Genomic DNA, 6,008 nt, shown 5'->3' on the forward strand with positions numbered 1-6,008 from the left:
GTGTACAAAGAGTTCTCACAATCATTTTCAAAGTGCTCCTCTAGTCTGAGTAGATAATTCTATTTCCTTGATTGTCTGGATTTCTTCTCAAGCTTCATGTTGTTTTCTTCTATTTGATTCGGGAGTTGTCTGTGGAATTAAAGTTCATCAGCTTCAGATAGATCTAGCATTTCTTGCATTTCCAATAGAGTCTCATTGTTAGAGATACTCAATTGGTCATCCAATCTGAAGAATCTTCTAACTCCCTTATCATCCATGAATTCCATCAACCAATAAGGCCTCAAATGCACTCTCTTTCCTGTGAAGGGAATTGTTAGAGTTCTTGGAAGTGCATTCTTGACTTTATTACTCCTTAGATCTTCTATCTTCTTTAGAACCAGTTTCCTTGCAGTTACATTGAACCCAAAGTTTTTCTTGAAGGATGAGAAGACTTTTATCAGAACAGACTGGCTTTCTTGAAGAATCCTGTGAAGTGGTCATGTGATTTCTTTCACTCCCTTGTACTTGAACACCAGCCTTTCAGGAAGATGTCTGTGAGCATCAATCCCTCTTACTTCTTCCAATTCATCCAAGTAGAGGCTTATTTCAGAAAACTCCTTGATGTCACAGATGTATAAAAGATCCTCCTTGTTGACTGTGGGTTGAGATTTGGTTAGGGTCTTGGATCTAAGAGTCACAGGCTTCACTTTCTTGGTTGCTCTAATCTTTTTCTTCTTTGGCTTGTTGAAGATAGGTAAGTTGAATTCAGGAATTGGCAAACTTTCCCAGTCTAATGGCTCATCCTTGGGAATAATAGGCTCATTATGAAAGTTCTTTGTTGGATCCACCTTGAATTCCTCATGCACCACTGAGGGCATGGATGTTTGAGTTGATGTTGTAGACTTCTTGGGAATGTAGTCCTCCATTTCTTCATCACTAAAGTCCAATTTTCTTTTGGAGTGAAGCTTGTATCTGAACTTTCTTTTCTGTGGAGGTTCATTTTGCATTTATTGATCTTGAGCTTCAGTAATCACGGGTGGTTTTTGATAAGTGGCATTTTATACCACTTAGAACGTCTTAAAATGGCTTAAATTGGTGTCTTGAAATCAAGTATTTTGTGTATTTGATGCGTTTTTCTAGTGTTTGTGCGTTTCAGGGTAATAGTTGCATTTTGGGGGAGTAATCATCAATAATAAGCCTTGGCAGGTGTCTAGCATTGCGAGAGGAAAGAAGGGAGCATATTACAGCGAAGAAACGGAGCAAAAATCATACATTTTCCAGTAGGGTCAGGAAATTAAAATATTTATTCTAGACTTCTACTTATGTTTGGCTTCCAACTTCTGAGTAATCTGAGTTTTATGGGACTTCTATATAAGTAGATTCAGAGACGTTTCACGTGTGTTGGATCGTTATATTAATCGAGGAGCGAAGGAGATAAGGAAGAAGACCATTTTAGCACATCGCAACGAAGAGGAAGCATATTTTCTTATGATTCTTTATTTCGTTGTAACGTTGGATGCTAGTTTTCTTTGCTTTGAACCTATTTACTCTTGTGACGTACTCTGGTTTAATGTAATTAGTTTAGTTATTATTCTCTTGTGTTTATTTATCATATTTTCATATGAACCCATGATGACGATAAATGCTATCATGGGCTAATCGTGATCATGGGGTCGTAACGGATTTACTATGGAATTCTTTAGTTAGTTGTTTAATACCTTAGTGTATGATGATTGTATGATATCTAGTGTTGGTTGTGCGTATTTGTTTTATGTGCGTCGCGAACATATAAGATAGGGAGTTAATCTCTTGTGAAGCGACGGTGGATCTCGAGATTTAGAACTTGCCATGCTAGCATAGGTTCATGTATGATGTTGCATGATTAGTGGGTAACTCTAACCGTTTTATTCGCCCTGTGTAATCAAAAGGAATAACTTGTACTTAAATCATTATGTTGTCAATTTCTGTAGACATGTAGGGACTCAACATAATTGATGCCTATTCAACTTCTATCTTAATTATGGATGTTTGGAGAATGGTATTAGTACAATGAAAGTTGGCTTTTATCAGTTTCGTGTTATTCGATTAATATCATCACTATTACATATTAAGGGTAATAACAATGACTATTGAAGGAAGTAGTAATGAAGTTGTGATCTCATGAGTGTTTTATTATTGTTAATCCGAAGTGTTAATTAAGTGGTTAATTTTAGTAGTTAATTGTAGTTAACAATTAGTTAATATAATTCTAAGTGTTTTTGTCTTAACATTGAGATGTAAACATACATTGGTGAGTGAGTTTAATTGAACATAATTAGTCTGAGTCTCTGTGGGAACGAACTAGAAAGTATTCTATATTACTTACGAACGCGTATACTTGCGTGAATATTAGCGTGTGTTTTCGCCCTAACAAGTTTTTGGCGCCGCTGCCGGGGACTCGGCGTATTTGTTGAGTTTATGTACTTACCATCATTGGTCGTTAGGACTCAGTGATTAAGACGTATTTGTTACTTATTATTTCTGGTTGTGTTTTAGGTACTTTAGTGAGCGTTTATGCAAACTCGTTCTCGTACTCGCAAGAGGACTTTAGATACAGCTGAGGAGACAGACGAAGTTCTTGATATTCCGGAGAAGATAGATTTTGAAGATTCGGATTCAGGAAGTGACCAGAAAGAACCAGTAATCATGGGTGATCGTATTGTTCCGGCCGATCCAGCTCTTATGGACTTTTCTCGGCCTAAAATTGATGACATTCAGTCAAGCATTCTTCATCCGGCGATTCAAGCTAACACCTTTGAAATCAAGCCGGGCACTATTCAGATGGTGCAGAATTCTGTTTCTTTTGGAGGGGCTGCGACTGAAGACCCCAACATGCACATAAGGAATTTTGTCGAGACCTGCAGTACTTTCAAATATAATGGAGTGACTGATGAGGCTATCAAGCTGAGGCTTTTCCCATTCTCACTGAGGGATAAAGCTAAGGACTGGTTACATTCTGAACCAGCTGGGTCCATCACTACTTGGAAAGATCTTGCGCAAAAGTTTCTGGTGAAGTTTTATCCAATGGCAAAGACTGCTGCTATGAGGAGTGCTCTTACTCAGTTCGCGCAGCAACCTACAGAATCTATGTGCGAAGCTTGGGAACGCTACAAGGAAATACTGTGAAAGTGTCCACATCATGGAATGCCTGATTGGATGGTGATCACTGGTTTCTATAATGGTTTGGGGGCCCAATCTCGACCCATGCTCGATGCAGCAGCTGGAGGCGCCTTGTGGGCCAAAAGCTATACTGAGGCTTATAATCTTATTGAGACTATGGCTGCAAATGAGCATCAAAACCCAACTCAGAGGATGATGCATGGGAAGGTAGCAGGTATTCTGGAAGTCGATACAGCCACCGCTATTGCAGCGCAGCTCCAAGCGCTGTCTATGAAGGTTGATTCTCTAGCTACCTATGGAGTCAATCAAATAGCTATGGTCTGTGAGCTTTGTGCAGGTTCTCATGCTACGGATCAGTGTTCTCTTATTAACGAATCTGTTCAGTATGTGAACAATTATCAGCGACAACAGCAGCCTGTGCCAGCTACTTATCATCCGAACAACAGAAATCATCCAAATTTTAGCTGGGGTAATAATCAGAATGCTATTCAGCCACCATATCAACAAGGTGTGAGTAAACAGTTCAATCCACCTGGATTCCAGCAACCACAGCAGTATGCTCAAAGGCAATCATATCCTCAACAGGGAAGTGCAGCTGCACCCACTAGTGCTGATTTTGAGGAACTTAAGTTGTTGAGCAAGAGTCAGGCGGTTTCTATCAAGACCTTGGAAAATCAAATCGGTCAAATAGCTAATGCAGTGCTCAATCGTCAACCTGGAACACTTCCCAGTGACATGGATGTACCAGGCAGGAAGGAAGCTAAAGAGCAAGTCAAGGCTATTACCTTAAGGTCTGGGAAAGTTGCTGATGCTGAAAGGGCAAAAAAAGGAGAAGCTGAAGTTGGAGATGAAGAAGCTAAGCAAAAGGAGAAAGCGGCGGAACCAAGGAAGACTACTGTTGAACACACTCTTCCTGAGGGTAATACAGGGGAGAAACAGCTCTATCCTCCACCACCTTTCCCTAAGAGATTGCAACAACAAAAGCTGGATAAGCAGTTCAGTAAGTTTCTGGAGGTGTTCAAGAAACTTCACATCAATATACCTTTCGCTGAGGCTCTGGAGCAAATGCCTACTTATGCGAAGTTTATGAAGAATATTCTTTCAAGGAAAGTTAAACTGGATGACCTTGAGACCGTTGCTCTAACGGAAGAATGCAGCGTTGTGCTGCAGCAAAAGTTACCTCCAAAGCTTAAAGATCCAGGTAGCTTCACCATTCCTTGCACCGTTGGCAAGTTGTCGTTTGACAAGTGCCTTTGTGATTTGGGAGCAAGCATCAATCTGATATCATTGTCGATCTTTAAAAAATTGGATTTGCCTGATCCAAAACCCACCTACATGTCTCTACAATTGGCTGATCGTTCTATTACTTACCCAAGGGGCATAGTGGAGGATGTGCTAGTCAAGGTGGATAAACTCTTCTTTCCTGCAGACTTTGTTATTCTGGATTTCGAGGAAGATAAGAAGATTCCCATAATCTTGGGAAGACCTTTCTTGGCTACTGCTCGTACCTTGATAGATGTGCAGAAATGAGAACTTACTATGCGGGTGCAGAATCAGGATGTGACCTTCAATATATTCAAAGCAATGAAATTTCCTACAGAAGATGAGGAGTGCTTAAAAGTGGATGTGAATGATTCTGCGGTTACTTCAGAACTCGATCATATACTAATGTCTGATGCATTAGAAAAGGCCTTAGTGGGGGATTTTGATAGTGATGATGAAGATGGCAACGAGCAATTACAATATCTTAACGCTTCTCCTTGGAGGCGAAAGCTGGACATGTCGTTTGAATCTCTTGGTACTTCTGACCTCAAGAATACTGAAGGAAAGCTCAAACCATCAATTGAGGAAGCACCTACCTTAGAGCTTAAGCCATTACCTGAACACTTGAGGTATGCTTTTTTAGGTGATGCATCTAATTTACCTGTTATTATTACATCTGACCTTTCAGGTAGTGAGGAGGACAAGCTCTTAAGGATTTTGAGAGATTTCAAATCAGCTATTGGATGGATCATAGCAGACATCAAAGGGATCAGCCCTTCATATTGCATGCATAAGATTCTGCTAGAGGAGGGTAGTAAGCCAACTGTTGAGCAACAGCGCAGGCTTAATCCTATCATGAAGGTGGTGAAGAAAGAAATTCTGAAATGGCTGGATGCAGGCATCATTTATCCTATTTCTGACAGTTCTTGGGTGAGCCCCGTACAATGTGTGCCTAAGAAAGGAGGTATCACTGTGGTAGCAAATGAGAAGAATGAGCTCATCCCCACTTGAACAGTTACAGGATGGAGAGTATGCATGGACTACCGAAAGTTGAACAAGGCCACGAGGAAGGATCACTTCCCTCTTCCATTTATTGATCAGATGCTTGACAGGTTGGCTGGTCATGAGTATTATTATCTTCTGGATGGTTACTCCGGGTATAATCAGATTTGTATTGCACCAGAGGATCAAGAAAAGACTACCTTCACATGTCCATGTGGCACGTTTGCTTTTCGCAGAGTTTCGTTTGGATTATGTGGCGCACCGGCCACTTTTCAGAGATGTATGATGGCTATATTCTCTGACATGATTGGAAATAATGTTGAGGTGTTCATGGACGACTTCTCCGTCTTTGGACATTCGTATGATGAATGTTTGAATAATCTTCGTGCCGTGCTCAAAAGGTGTGTGGAAACTAATTTGGAGCTCAATTAGGAAAAATGTCATTTTATGGTGCGTGAAGGCATAATTCTTGGGCATAAGGTCTCTAGCAAGGGTCTTGAGGTGGATAAAGCCAAGGTGGGAGTCATTGAAAATCTTCCACCGCCTATTTCTGTGAAAGGAATCTGTAGTTTTCTTGGTCATGCGGGTTTTTATCGGCGGTTTAT

The 6,008-nt window shown here is 40.5% G+C and overlaps 1 non-coding gene across 1 annotated transcript; it reads right to left on the minus strand.

Moving 5' to 3' along the window:
- Positions 1–3,057: 3,057 nt before the first annotated feature.
- Positions 3,058–3,164, minus strand: LOC141688123 (small nucleolar RNA R71). The gene has a single exon (XR_012561586.1). It is a non-coding gene; the product is annotated as a small nucleolar RNA R71 (small nucleolar RNA).
- Positions 3,165–6,008: the final 2,844 nt, after the last annotated feature.

Source organism: Apium graveolens, chromosome 9, assembly GCF_009905375.1.
Source record: "Apium graveolens cultivar Ventura chromosome 9, ASM990537v1, whole genome shotgun sequence".
NCBI classification, from domain to species: Eukaryota; Viridiplantae; Streptophyta; class Magnoliopsida; order Apiales; family Apiaceae; genus Apium; species Apium graveolens.